This window comes from Heterocephalus glaber, unplaced genomic scaffold (assembly GCF_053883595.1).
Source record: "Heterocephalus glaber isolate CG9 unplaced genomic scaffold, H.glaber_assembly_v1.0 deba00000331, whole genome shotgun sequence".
NCBI classification, from domain to species: Eukaryota; Metazoa; Chordata; class Mammalia; order Rodentia; family Bathyergidae; genus Heterocephalus; species Heterocephalus glaber.
The window spans coordinates 34,662,167-34,676,071 of NW_028258142.1; the positions used below are offsets into that span (position 1 = coordinate 34,662,167).

A 13,905-nucleotide genomic window follows, 5' to 3' on the forward strand; every position below is an offset into this window, starting at 1 on the left:
GCTATTGTGCCACAAAATGTCTACGTTATCAGATTCAAAATTGAGCCTATGATACTATAGCCTGAGGAAAAGGAAGCATTGAATATCATTCCCAGTTTTAGACCCAGAAGATATTTAGGAAATGTTACTGTATATACACCACATGCAACATTAGTGCTTTTAATTTCCTTTTTACGGGTACAATAGAAATTAATTTGCATGAGCTCGTTTCAATTTCTGTAATAAGATCTAAATTTTGCATTGAGCTTTCCATTTCAAAAATAAACAGTTAAAAAGGACACATCTCTTCTTTCAAATGTTTTTATTATCATTCAATTCTATAGTGCCTGCATCTAATACTCACTTAAAAGCTTGAATATAAAAGCATGCAGGTAATAATTTGTTTTCATTTGTTTTCTGATTATCTCCTCATTCTATCAGGAAATTTCCTAAATTTTAAATGCTGCCCAACATTACAAAAAAAACTAGAACCATATAAAGGAACTTCTATGGATCCAGGAAGAGATTTATGGTATTTAATGCAAAGTCAAAGTTGATTAACTATGCTCAGGAACATAAGAAAAGATACTGAGGGGACATGTGATTTAATCATGACTATAAACTGGTTACAGAATTTGGGACATCAGACAAGAAGAGTAAATTCCTCTGAAGCCAACGGGACTCTCCACACAATGCCACTGTCACTAACATGAAACAATATTTGGAATTATGGCATTTATGTTGCTTTCAAAAACTCATTCCTTACACAATTTCAATAAAATGCCAAAAATAAAAGACTAAATAAAAAAATGGGAAATTGAAACCAAAAGGCAATTCTCAGAAGAAGAAATATTAATGGACAGTAAGTACATGAAAAAAAGTTCAACATATTTGGCCATTAGAGAAATACAAATAAATCAACATTGAGATATCATCTTGCTTGAAAAAGAGTGGCTATCATGAAGAACTCAAAAAACAGCAAATGCTGGCCAGACATCAGGGAAAAAGAAGCCCTTCTAAATTATTCCTGGGAGAAAAAGCTGGTATAACCACTATGCAAATTAGAAGAGAGATTCCTCAAAACACTATAATTAAAAACTATGTTTGATCCAACTCCTCTATTCTTTGTATCTTCCTAAAGTGGCCTGTATACATTATGTGTCACCAATATGTGCTAATAAAAAAAGGTTTTAAAAATATAATGCACACTGAAGAACTCAAACTACCTACACAGTAAACAATGACACAGACTCCAGTGATGCAAAGTGAAATTTAGGACAAAAATACAAAGGGCTGGAGATATAGCGGAGCTAGAGTGATTGCCTAGCACTAAAAAAGAAAAGGAAAAAATTAAAACTTCCAAGCATTTACACCACATTCCAAATCAGAGGAAGAAAGAAACCTGTGAAACAGGAAGCAATAGGGTAATCCACAAGGCAAAACACTCAACAACACAATATTTCAGGAACAAGTCAGTATCATTACAAAATAAAAGTATTCCTACAAGGGGGACAACGACAGGAGAAACCAGGATCCGAAAAGCTGAGGGAGGAAATTACAAGTAACAACACAGATTGGGCAACTGAGCAACAGGGAAAGATACTATATCATTTTTTTTCATAAATGGGTTGTGGCAAAAGATGTACCTCAGTTAGAAACTCTGCAATACTTACTACCAAAAATTTGAAAACATTCTTCTCAAAAAAGGAAAATAATTAAAAACAGGCCAGAGGCTGAGAGAATGGTCATTCCTAGATTTTCTTTCATCCTGTAACGGATTATGCAAAGGGAAGTCTAATGGATAACAACTTACTAAGCCATATAAGCACAAGGGAGCAATTTCAGACCACAACGCAGCCCTTGGGAGCCCAGGCAGCAGCCCTGAGATGGGACAGACAGGGTTGCAGGAGCTCCTCACACCTCCCAAGTGGTCTCCCAACCGCCGCAGTAGCACAGCCAGCAGAGAGAAGCACCCCTGAATTGCAATGCCTGCTTCCTCACCCTGGGAGCTTTCTTCCCACCACAGTCACCTTCGTGCCTCCCGCCCGGGCTTTCCCACTCCTCAGCCGCTGTGCATGCACTACTACAGGCTCCCTGCAGGACCTCGGGGCCACCACTCCTGGCCGGATGTCCTTCAAGGCCTTGCAGGTCAGATCCAGACTGGGTCCAGGATATCCCCTGGGCAGATCAAAGGAAAACCAGAGCCACCGCATCATACTCAGAATTCACTCCAAGATGCCGGACTATTCCGGTTCCGCTAGCACAGCTCCACGGCAGAAGATGGCCTACGAGCACTTCTGGCAGGTTCTCTCCAGGAACCTGGAATCCCCAATTCTGTCCTTCAACCTGTGTTGGGTAAGTGCCGGCCTCATCAGCTGCGTCGCATAGAGACTTGCAATCTTTGCAAGTCTTTTGCTAGCTGCAAAGATAGATCATTTATGGAAACTTCATTGTCACAAAGACTTTAAGGACCAAAAGCCAGAGGAGCATGAGTCCTGGTGGGAGATGTACCTGAGGCTTGAGGCACAAGGACTCCAATCTCTGATGGCCAGGATCTGATTGGCAAGGGCCAGTGAGCCCTAAGCCTGACAAACCAAGCTGATCCCTTTCAGCACTGCGTCCTCCAGGAGGCAGAAGGAGAACGTTGGACGTGGAAGACTAGGAGGAAGAGGAGGAGGTGGACAAGAAGGAGGAGGAGGAAGCAGAGGAAGAGAAGAAAGAGGAGGACAAGAAAGAGGAGGAGCAGAAGGAAGAGGAGAAGGATGAAGAGCAGAAGAAGGAAGAGGAGGAAATAGAGCAGGAGACGGAGAGGAGGAGGAAGAATATGAGGAATAGGAGGAAGAGGAGGAGGAGAAAGAAAAGGAGGGGGAGCAGCAGCAGCAGGAGCGGCAGCAGCAGTAGCAGCAGCAGCCTCACCAAAACCCAGCATCAAATGGGCAGAGCACCCCACAGGGAAGTGCATCAGCAGTGGCAGCAGAGGATGTTCTGTGTCTCCCACTAGGCAGTCACAAGCCCATGCCAGTCCCAGCCCTGCCAGGGCTCCCTTGAAGTCAGCAACAACATCAGGAAACCCACAGCCAAGAAAATCGCCTCTCTGATGGCCAAGACCTTGCAAGATTACAAGAAAATCTCCGGAAAATGAACTCCAGACCTAACTTGCCCCAGGAATTTACAGAGGAACTCTCCCACTGGGGAAACATGGACTCCTGGATTTGGGTTTTCCTTTGGGACATTAAACCCAAGGGTTTTCATCTCTAGGCCCAACCTGGATTAGCACTCTGAATTCTGCACTTTTCCACTGCTATTTGGCACATGGATACCACCTCCTTGTACTTGGTGGTTCACTTGCCTCCTTTCTTAACAATTTATTATTAATAAATTAACATGTCAGTAATTATTGCAATTAATAAATATCCCTAGCCTGTGTTTCTATGGATAAACTAGTCATTGAAGTCACAGAGATCTCTTTCCAATCTGAGAGTCCATTTCCCCTACCTGACACAGACCCTGAATTCTTGACCTAGAAAATTTGTGACATTCAATTGTGTAGCTATACACAATGTAACTATTGAAAAGGGGGCAAACATATAGAGGGGAAAAGGGTTCACACGAAGGAATTGGGGGATGTGCCAGACGGGTATGATGGTGTCATCTTGTAGACCCCCCCTACTAGGGAGGCTGACCTGGGAGGATCACTTGAATCCACCAGTTGGAGACTAGCCTGTGCAATCTAGTGAGATACCATCTCAAAATCAGTCTCACCACCAGTCTTCTAGTACATGAACAAAAGATTAATTTAAAAATTCCAGAAATGTTTACACTTTACCATCATGGGCTCACTAGATATGAAAGAAAATGGACTCAGATACTCCTGGTGCAATGCAGATTGCACAACCCTTTTCTAGAGCAAAAGAACAAAGTCTATCAGAGGAAATAACACACAAATCTTGTACCCAGCTCTTCTTTCCTGTCCTAGGAAGTTACCACTCCTAGGAAGTTATAGATTTTCTTATATAACTATAAATCGTGTTCATATGGTTGAAGGTGGAAACAATAACAGCTGTTATTTTCTAGGCTATGCTTGATTGTATTGTTATTACTGTACTACTTCAACCAAGGTGATATAGCTGCTCCAAGCAATTGTTCTTCCTTGTATGCCAAGACCAATATCGTCTGTGGGTCACAAACAATACTGTGGTCCAGTACCAAAAAACCAGAGGCTAAGCCACATAGGTAGCACTTTCTCATCCCTAATAAGAGGCAGGACCTTGTGACAGACTCAAAAGCCAGAAGCCAGCTACACCTAGAAAACATCTCTGAAAAGTTATTTCCTAAGGAGTTCTCAATGCTAATAAAGCTATCTACCATAAGCAATTTACAAACATCAATGCAGAAAATAACTTTTAAAAAAATAGAAAATGAAAAGACACAGAAGAAAGATGCAACCCCAGACTTCCAGCTCACCCAAGGCAAACCCAGGAGGTAATGAGGTAGATTAGTGAATCTAGACTAGATGCAGGTAAAAAAATAGAAGAGCTTAGGAAAAGGATGGAAACCATGAATACTCTACATAGGAAAGAAATGGAATCCATGAAACAGATTCAAGCAGATATATAGGAGACTAAAAATTCTATTCAAAGTACACACAGCAGAATCAACCATTGTGAGGACAGAATACCAGATCTAGAAGTCAGGTTTGTGGTAAGTGATGACGAAAACAAGGACTTCTTAAAAACACAAAGGAACCATGAAAAATCAATCTAACAGCTGCTAGACGATGCAAAGGACAAGATTGATCAGAATCAATGAAAAATCAGGACACAGCACAAAGGATACAAAAAAACTATTCACAGAAGTAATGGGAGAAAACTTTCCAAGCATAGAAGAAGAATTTGACATGCAGAAAAGTGAAGCATATACAGTTAGCCTTGATCAAAAGAAATCTACACCAAGGCATATAATATTCAGGATTCCAGAAATTCAACACAAGAACAAAATATTAAAAGCTGTTAGAGAAAAAGAAACAAACCACTTATAAAGGAAAACCCATCAGAATCACAGCAGACTTCTCAACATAAACTCTTAACAAGAGCTTGGAGTGAAGTATTTCAAGCGCTAAAAGAAAACAAACTCCAAACCAGGTTGATGTATCCTGTAAAACTATCTTTCAAAATTGATGAAGAAATAAGACTTTCATGACAAAGAACACCTAAAGAAATTTGTGACCATGAAACCAGCACTCCAAAATGTTCTGAAGTATATTCTAAAAAGAGATAATGAAGAATACAATTCCGTGAACACCAATAGAATGAACTCACCAGGAAAGGCAAGAAATTAAACAAAGGGGACAGGAAGGAAACCAATAACAGGAAACAATATGACAAGGATAAGTTAATACATACCAGCTATAATCATCAATGTAAATAGTCTCAATTCACCAATCAAAAGAAACAGACAGACAGAATGATCTAGAAACAAGATCCAGCAATATGCTACATACAAGAAACACATTTACTCAAAAAGAAATGCATAGAACGAAAGTCAAAATAAGAAAAACAATATTCTTTGTGACATGAACCCAGAAAAAAGCAGGGCTAGCTATTTCATTTGTAGACAAAGTGAATTTCAAGCCAAGATTGATCAAGAGAGACAAAGAAGGTCACTACATACTTGTTAAGGGAACAATTCAAGAGGAAGAGATAACAATCATAAATATAAACCAAATACCAGTGCACCCAACTATATAAAACAAACATTAATGGACATGGAAAATCAAATAAGGACTAATACAATTATAATGTAAGACCTCAATACCCCACTGTCAAAAATAGACGGATCAACTAGACAAAAAAGCAATTAATATCAGAACTGAACCAAACCTTTGAACAAATGGATTTAGCAGATATCTACAAAGTGTTTCACCCCACAACATCAGAATACACATTCTTCTCAGCTACACATGAAACATTCTCCAAAATAGGCCACATACCAGGTCATAGAACATGCTTAAGTAAATGTAAAGGAATTGAAATTATCCATGTATGTTATCAGACTATAATGCAATGAAATTGGAAATCAATGGCAAAAGAAACCACCAGAAGTTCAGAAACCCATGGAAATTAAATAACACCCTCCTGACCAACAAATGAGTCACAGATGAAATTAAAGAAGAAAATATACAGTTTCTACAATTAAATGATAATGCCAATATAACATACTGGAATTTATGGGACACAACAATAGCAGTCCTATAAGAGAAATTTATAATAGTAAAGACCCATGTCTAGAAAACTGAGCGAGCTCAAATAAACAACCTCATATTGAACCTCAAGCTTCTAGAAAAAGAAGACCAAGTCAAACCCAAAGTTCATACAAGGGAGGAAATTATAAAGAAGCATAAGTTAAACATAAAGCACATATGATGAAGGAAATTATTAAAAATCAGAATAGAAATTAAGAATGTCAAGAATAAGACAATACAAAGAATCAATGAACCAAAGAGTTGGTTCTTTGAAAGATTAAATACAATAGGCAAATGCTTAGACAACTTGATAAAAAAGTGAAAGACTCAAATCCATGTAATTAGGAATGAATAACAGATCCTGCAAAAATCCAGAAAATCACCAATATCTACTTTGAGAACCTGTACTCTAATAAGATGGAAAACACAAAAGAAATGGACAGGTTCCTAGATACATGTGAATTACCACAGCTGAATCAAGAAAATATAAAAATTCTATGTAACCAAATATCAGTCAATGAAATTGAATATGTAATTTAAAAATTATCAATAACAACAACAACAACAAAAGCTCAGGTCCTGATGGATTCATTGCTGAATTCTATAGCAACTTTAGAGAAGATCTTATGCCACTACTCATATTTTTTTAATGAAATTAAAAGGCGAGCCATACTCCCAAACTCATTTCTGGAAGCAAGCATTACCCTAATATCAAAACCAAGAAGGATCTAACCAAAAAAGACAACTAGGGCCGGGGATTTAGCTCAGTGGTTCCACCACCTGCCTCAGCAAGCGCAAGGTCCCAAGTTCGATCCCCAGTACCGAAAAATAAAAATTAAAAAAATAAAAACACAAAAAAAGAGAACTATAGGCCAATCTCTCCAATAACATAGATGCAAGAATCCTCAATAAGATACTGGCAAACAGAATGTAGCAAATCATGAGGAAGTTTATATAAAATGACAAGTAGGAGTCATCTCAGGGATGTAGAGATGGTTCAACACACGCAAATCAATAAACGTAATATGCCACATTAATAGAACCAAAGACAAAAGCCACACCATCATCTCAATAGATGCAGAAAAAGCATTTGACAAAATCCAACACCCATTCATGATAAAAAAAAAGCCCTACAGAAAATTGGAATAGATGGTCTTTATATCATTCTGATAAAAGCCACCTACTACAAATCAACAGCCAACATCATACTAAATGGACAAAAATTGAAAGCTTTCATTGTAAAACCAGGAACAAGACAAAGATGCCCACTATCACCACTCCTGTTGAATATAGTTGTGGAAATATTAGGCAGAACAATTAGACAACAGAAAGAAAAAGGAATAAGGATAGGAATAAGGGAAGAAGTTAAATTATCCTTATTTGTGGATCACATGATACTCTATATAGAAGACCCGAGAAACTCCACCAAAAGACTATTAGATTTAATAAGCAAATTTAGTAGCATAGCAGAATACAAAGTCAACATTCAAAAATCAATAGCATTCCTGTACACAAATAACAAACTCAATCAAAAAATTAGGGAAATCACATGTAGCCAAGCCCAGGTCCTGAGCCCTACTTTGGGGTGCCACCTGTAATGGACCCACCCGGCAGGCCTTGTTCCAAGACCTACACTCACTACATTGTTCTCCCTGACCCAGGGGCAAATGAGGATGAATGACAAAGAGACCCAGAGTCAGTTTAACATTTGGGCAGCCACCAGGACCCTTGCCTCATAGTAGGTGGAGAAGCTTCCCCATGTTTGGCTCATCTTCCTTTTATTTACCCAAAAATGGGCACAAGCAATCAAAGTAACACAAGATCCACTGCCTTTCCAATATCCATTAGTACATGCTCTGGTGTACAACTTAACCTCAGCTGTGTTAAGTTTTCCCTAAAACCCACAATATGCAATCACCCCTGAGTACAGCCTTTCTCTTTTGTGCTCACAGAGGGAGCCAATTAGGCTTCAATTCTCTTCTGGTCTCCAACAACCACTCCTTTCAATAGCATTAAAAAAATGAAATACTTAGGAATCAGTCTAATGAAGGAAGTAAAAGACATTTGCATTGAAAACTACAGTACTGTAAAAAAGGAGATCAAAGAGGCTATCAGAAAATGGAAAGATATCCCTTGTTCTTGGGTAGAAAGAACCAATATAGTGAAAATGGCCTTGCTTCCAAAACTGTTATACAGATTAAAGGCAATCCCAATCAAAATACCAGTAGCCTACCTCACAGAATTAGAGAAAACAATGCTAAAATTCATTTGGAACCAAAAGAGACCTAAAATAATAAAAGCAATTCTTGGCAACAAAATCAAGGCAGGGGGCATCACAATCCCTGACTTCAAAATTATACTACAAGGTTACCGTGATAAAAATAGCCTAGTACTGGCTAAAGGCAGACCCAAGGATCAATGGACAGATTAGAAGATGCAGAGAAACCTCCAAACACACTCAGCCACCTTATCTTTGACAAAGGGGCCAAACACTTTCACTGGAAGAAACCATTTAACAAATGGTGCTGGGAAAACTGGCTTTCTACATGCAGAAGATTATAACTAGGCCCATATCGCTCACCATGCACTATCCTAATATAAAATGAATGAAAGACCTAATAGCAAAAGAGAAACAAAATCTGCTGGAAGGTAGAATAGGTAGAACCCTTGAAGACATGGGTGTAGGCAAAGACTTCATGTACAAAACCCCGATCACACAGGAAATATTACAAAGAATCAACAACTAGGATATCATTATATTAAAAAGATTTTGCACAGCAAAAGAATCTGCCAACAGAGTGAAGAGACAACCCAGAGTGGGGAAAAAAATTTTGCCAGCTGTTCCTCAGACAAAGGTCTACTATCTAGGATATGTAAAGAACTCAAAAAATTCAGACCACCCAAATTTTAAGACCCAATCCAAAAATTGGCATCTGAAATGAATAGACATTTCTCAGATGAAGTATAAAGAGCAAATAAATACATGAAAAAATGTTTAACATCACCGATCATCTGAGAGATGCAACTTACCACAACACTGCGATTCCATTTCACCCCAGAAAGAATGGCTATTACCAAGAAATCAACCAATAACAAATGCTGGCTGGGCTGTGGGGAAAGAGGAACCCTGCTCCACTGTTGGGAGGAGTGCAGATTGGTGCAACCACTGTGAAATCAGCGTCGAGATTCCTCAAAAATCCGCTGCGGTGCGGCGTGGATAGGATTGGCCCACGGTCCCCTCAGGGTGGCGGGCTGAGACGCTGAACACAGCTGTGCCTCCGGCCTCCGCGACTGCCCAGGCCCGGTCTTCGAGCTGCTCCCGCACCTGGGTGCGGAGCTGCGGCCGCTGGCGGCGCGGGTGCGGGTCGGGGAGCCCCGCAACACCCGCGAGGAGTTCGACGCGAGAGGTTTTGGAGGAGACTCAGTGAGGCACCCGTGACAGTGGCCCGGGAAGCCACAACCATGAACTTGGTCTCTCAGTTGCCGCTGCCCTCTCCACAGGAAACCCAGGGGATCGGTGAGCAAGTCCATGCTGCCATCAAGGCAATTACTGCAGTACACTACTCACTTCTCAAGGACCAGCGGATCACCCTGAGAAAGCTGGTACAGGGCACCACTCTGGACATCGTGGAGGGCTCAGCTCAGGGAAGTTCTTCTCATCGCTCCAGCTCAAAGCCCTGAGAACAGTGACCTTATTTCCTGCAACAGTGTCTGGGATGCATGCCGGCAGGTGGCTCAGATACCAAGAGATAACAAAGCTGACAGAGTGTAATTATGTGAAAGATGTATATGAAGAAATGGAGCGGGCTGTGGAGGAGTATGACCCTTACTCGAGACTCCTGCATGACTCTGAGGAGGTCAGCTTGGACAGCCGCGGTGATGAGGTCAAGGCTAGGCTTTCCGAGGGAGGAGGATCAAGAGCTCATCACCCTGTGCCTCACGCTGGTGAGAGCATCCAAGGCCTGCCTGAAGAAAATCTGGATCCTAGTGGCAGAGAATGGCAAGAAGGACCAAGTGGCTCAGCTAGATGACATTGTGGAGATTTCTGAGGAGACCAGCCCCAGTGTGGATGATTTGGCTCTAAGCATATATCCACCTATGTGTCATCTGATGGTGGGAATCAATTCTGAGGAACTTGTATCTATTTTAAGGAAGGCACTGGAGGTTATAAAAGCAAGTCACATGACCCCTCAGCCAGAAGCTAGTTGAATCCCTTTACTCATTAATCCTGTTGATCATTGCATGAACAGAATTAAGGAGCTCAAACAGAGTGAAACTGAATTATGAGTTTTCAGATTCATATTCTCCTGTCTCCTCTCACTGTTGCATCCAGGCTCTGAGTCTGCTTTTTAATGGACCCAGCATACTTTCTAAGTGAAAAGAGAGTTCCTGCCTGTATTTAGCAAGAGACTCTACTTTAGAGACTGTTGGTTAGGCCAGATTGGCAATTATTTATAAACCATATGAGTGTGATATATTTGTCTGTGCTAGATATAAAAGATAACTGCATGAGTTTGTGTTCCTGAATTGCCTCAGAGATTCCTAAGGAAGTTACCCTATTTCTCATTCTATTTCATATATTGTTAAAGATGTTGATGGCCTCAATAAAATGCTAACCACCTGCTAGCAAAAAAAAAAATCTAAATCTAGAGGTTCTATTTGACTCAGCTATTCCCTTCTTGGTATCCTCCCAAAAGAATTAAAGCATCTTACTACAGCAATAGCTAAATCTTGGAAACAGCCCAAATACCCACCAACAGATGAATGAATAAAGAACATGTGGGGCTTTTTTATACAATGGAGTACTACTCTGCCATAAAGAAGGATATGCTCCAGACATTTCTAGGTATATGGATGTACCTTGAGACCATACTCTTCAGTGGAATAAACTGGACACACGCATTTAAATATCACATTATTTCTCTGGTGTGAGAAACCAAAAGTGTAAATAAGGACCAAAATGTGTAACAGATATTGGGAAATAGGAAGAAAAGTTTGGGAAAAGGAACAAGTGAGCAGGAGGGAGGGGGAAGGAAAGAAGGGAAAAGAAAAAAGAACAGAAGGGAAAATGGAAACATAGCTTTTCTAAATAAGGGGGAAGAAGGGTTGAAGGGTAAGCAATTGGGAAAAGAAGAAGAATCAAGATATACTATGTACAGGTACAAATTCCTTATGATGAATGTAATCATTATGTATATCTACAAGGTACCAATAAAATTAATTTAGAAACATGAATGTACAAATTCATATGTGTATATTCTCAGTTTACGGTTAAAAAAGAAAGAAAAGAAAAAGAGAATAGCCACAGAGGAAGCTGCCAAGGGTACCACTGTGACATTAGCAAAGTGTTCCAGGTTGTCTGATCAGTTTCTCTTTCTCTGTCCAGGTACAGGGAGAATGTGGTTTAGCAGCAGCCACAGCATTTTAAAGGTGCCTGCAAAGCTGCAGCCATGGTCAGTAGTGAAGTGGTTAATCTTCCTCGTGTAAGAGCAGAACAGAGCCCTTAAAACACGAGAGTTACTCAAAATTGAGCTTAGCTTTATGGTGATTTACATTTTGTTTAATTAGTATTTAAAACTGTACATTGTTCACATCTATTGATATTTCAATAGATGCTTAAATGTTTGAACATTTGAAGTTTAAAACAAGCCTTAATTCTTTAAAGAAAAACATTGCTGTAATTAAATTTTTAATTACTCTGGTTTTTTAGAGGCTCATGCAATTAATAAAATCTAAGGCATTTTAAAAGCAAGTCAATCACTCCATTAATTACCTAATACCTAAGTAGATATTTTTAATATAAAAGGTTCAACTGAGGCAAAGTACCAATAATGACACATCAAAATAAATAAAATGATTATTTCAGAATTATTTTGTGTGTACACATGAGTGTGTGGATCCAGCTTTCTAAAAACCATTCTTGTGCATTCATATAGATTATTATTTGTTTTTAATTGTGTGGTCAAATTAAAAACACAGCATCGTTGGTTCTTACACTTTGTTTGGTCTTGGATCATTTTAGAAGGTTCTCAGATTCAGATTGAGAGGAACAAAGAGGCAGATGTATAGAGATTAGATATAGCCTTAAACACTAAATTTAAAATGCAGTAAGAGATAAAATAAAGTGACACTTAACTTACACACATACTGCTGTAAACTTAAAATCATCTCTAGATTACTTATTTATAATGTAATATATAATAGCTATGTAAATTGTTACATTGATAAGGAAAAGAAAAAATTCTGTACATTTTCAGTACAGACACAATTTTGTTTTCAAATATTTTTGATCCATGTGAATCTTGCAGACATGGAGTCAAGTTGATGCATGAAATTATCACAAATAATTCACTCCGATATTTAACGTGCACATTTTTGGCATAATCAACTTACTAGCAGAAAAGAAACTTGTCAGAGTCCTTGCCCTTAAGAGTTTTATAATTCACTGAAGTGGGACCAAAAAAACCCCAACAGGTAAATATTCAATTACAATTTCCTAGGATGATGTATTGTACACTCACAGCATTAAGGAGAGGCAGCTTATTGATCTGGTGCACAGGCTAGCAAAGAAAGAAAAATTCAGAACCAAAACAACAAGAATTTAACTGAGTGTGGTGGGACACACCCGTGACCCCAGCACTCTGGGAGGCTGAGGCAGGAAGATGGAAAGTTCAAGCTCAACCTAGGGTTAATTTAACAAATCCTTGTGTCAAAAATTTTTAAAAAATTAATATTAAAACAAAATAAAAGAGCTGGGGTTGTTGCTTAGTGAGAAGGCCCTGGGTTTAGTCCCCAGGACACCCCCCCCCAATTAAGGAGTAGAGAAGGACAAGTTCACCAAGGAGACCAGGAATAAACGTGAATAACTAAGAAACTGAAGTATAGTACCATGAAAGTCAAGAGAAGAGGGATTTCCTAAGAATAGTCATAGTGTCAGGGTTCCCATGGATGGATGACTCTAGACCCTGGCGTCACTTTTAGGAGCGAGTGGGCACTGTGTAGTATCTATTGTATGGGCTAATGAATGCAGGCATATCTACCTCAATGCAAATCAACTGAAAACAAGAATATGAACTCAAAAGCATCTTTCTCATGCTCAGTCACCAGTACCTCCCAAATCGAAACAAATAACTAAATTTGAATATATGAACACATGAATGATAAATTCTTAGCTTGAAATCAACTAAAAAATAAAATTAGACAACTGTTAAAATACTTAACTTCCCATATCTACTCCTGAAAACAGCAACCAGTATGAGTCTTTATACCAAGTAGACATTCAATAAATAAAAATGTCTTGGAGGTCATTTATTGCTGTTCCCTCATAAAACCATAGTAAAATGGTGGTGAAAGAACAAAAGTTTTTGATCCATCAAGAACAAAGAATTCAGAACTGGAGCCAATAACAGACACATATGTCAATAAAACTGACAGAAGAAAGCAAATAAGAACAATAAAGAAAGCCAATATCATGGAAGAAGAAACTGACAAAAAACAAACATCTATGTCAGGATCCTAGAAAGAAACAGAAATTAGGGCACCAGGAACCTCTGGAGTCACCAGAGAGCTGTAAGGGTAGAAATAAGGAGTAAGAAGCAGGCAGAACGGAGTGTAACAGATACCTCCCCATCCTAATTAGGTGACAATCCCTCTGCCACACTGCTAGAAGACTGGAAGTTTATTCC

The 13,905-nt window shown here is 39.2% G+C and overlaps 1 protein-coding gene and 1 pseudogene across 19 annotated transcripts in view; one reads left to right on the top strand and one right to left on the bottom strand.

The window, feature by feature from the left end:
- Katnal2 (katanin catalytic subunit A1 like 2) overlaps nucleotides 1–13,905 on the bottom strand; it is a 157,151-nt gene that overhangs the window by 107,300 nt on the left and 35,946 nt on the right. The gene's annotated exons all lie outside the window — the stretch shown is intronic.
- LOC101722921 (cyclin-D1-binding protein 1 pseudogene) lies at nucleotides 1,777–10,524 on the top strand (annotated as a pseudogene).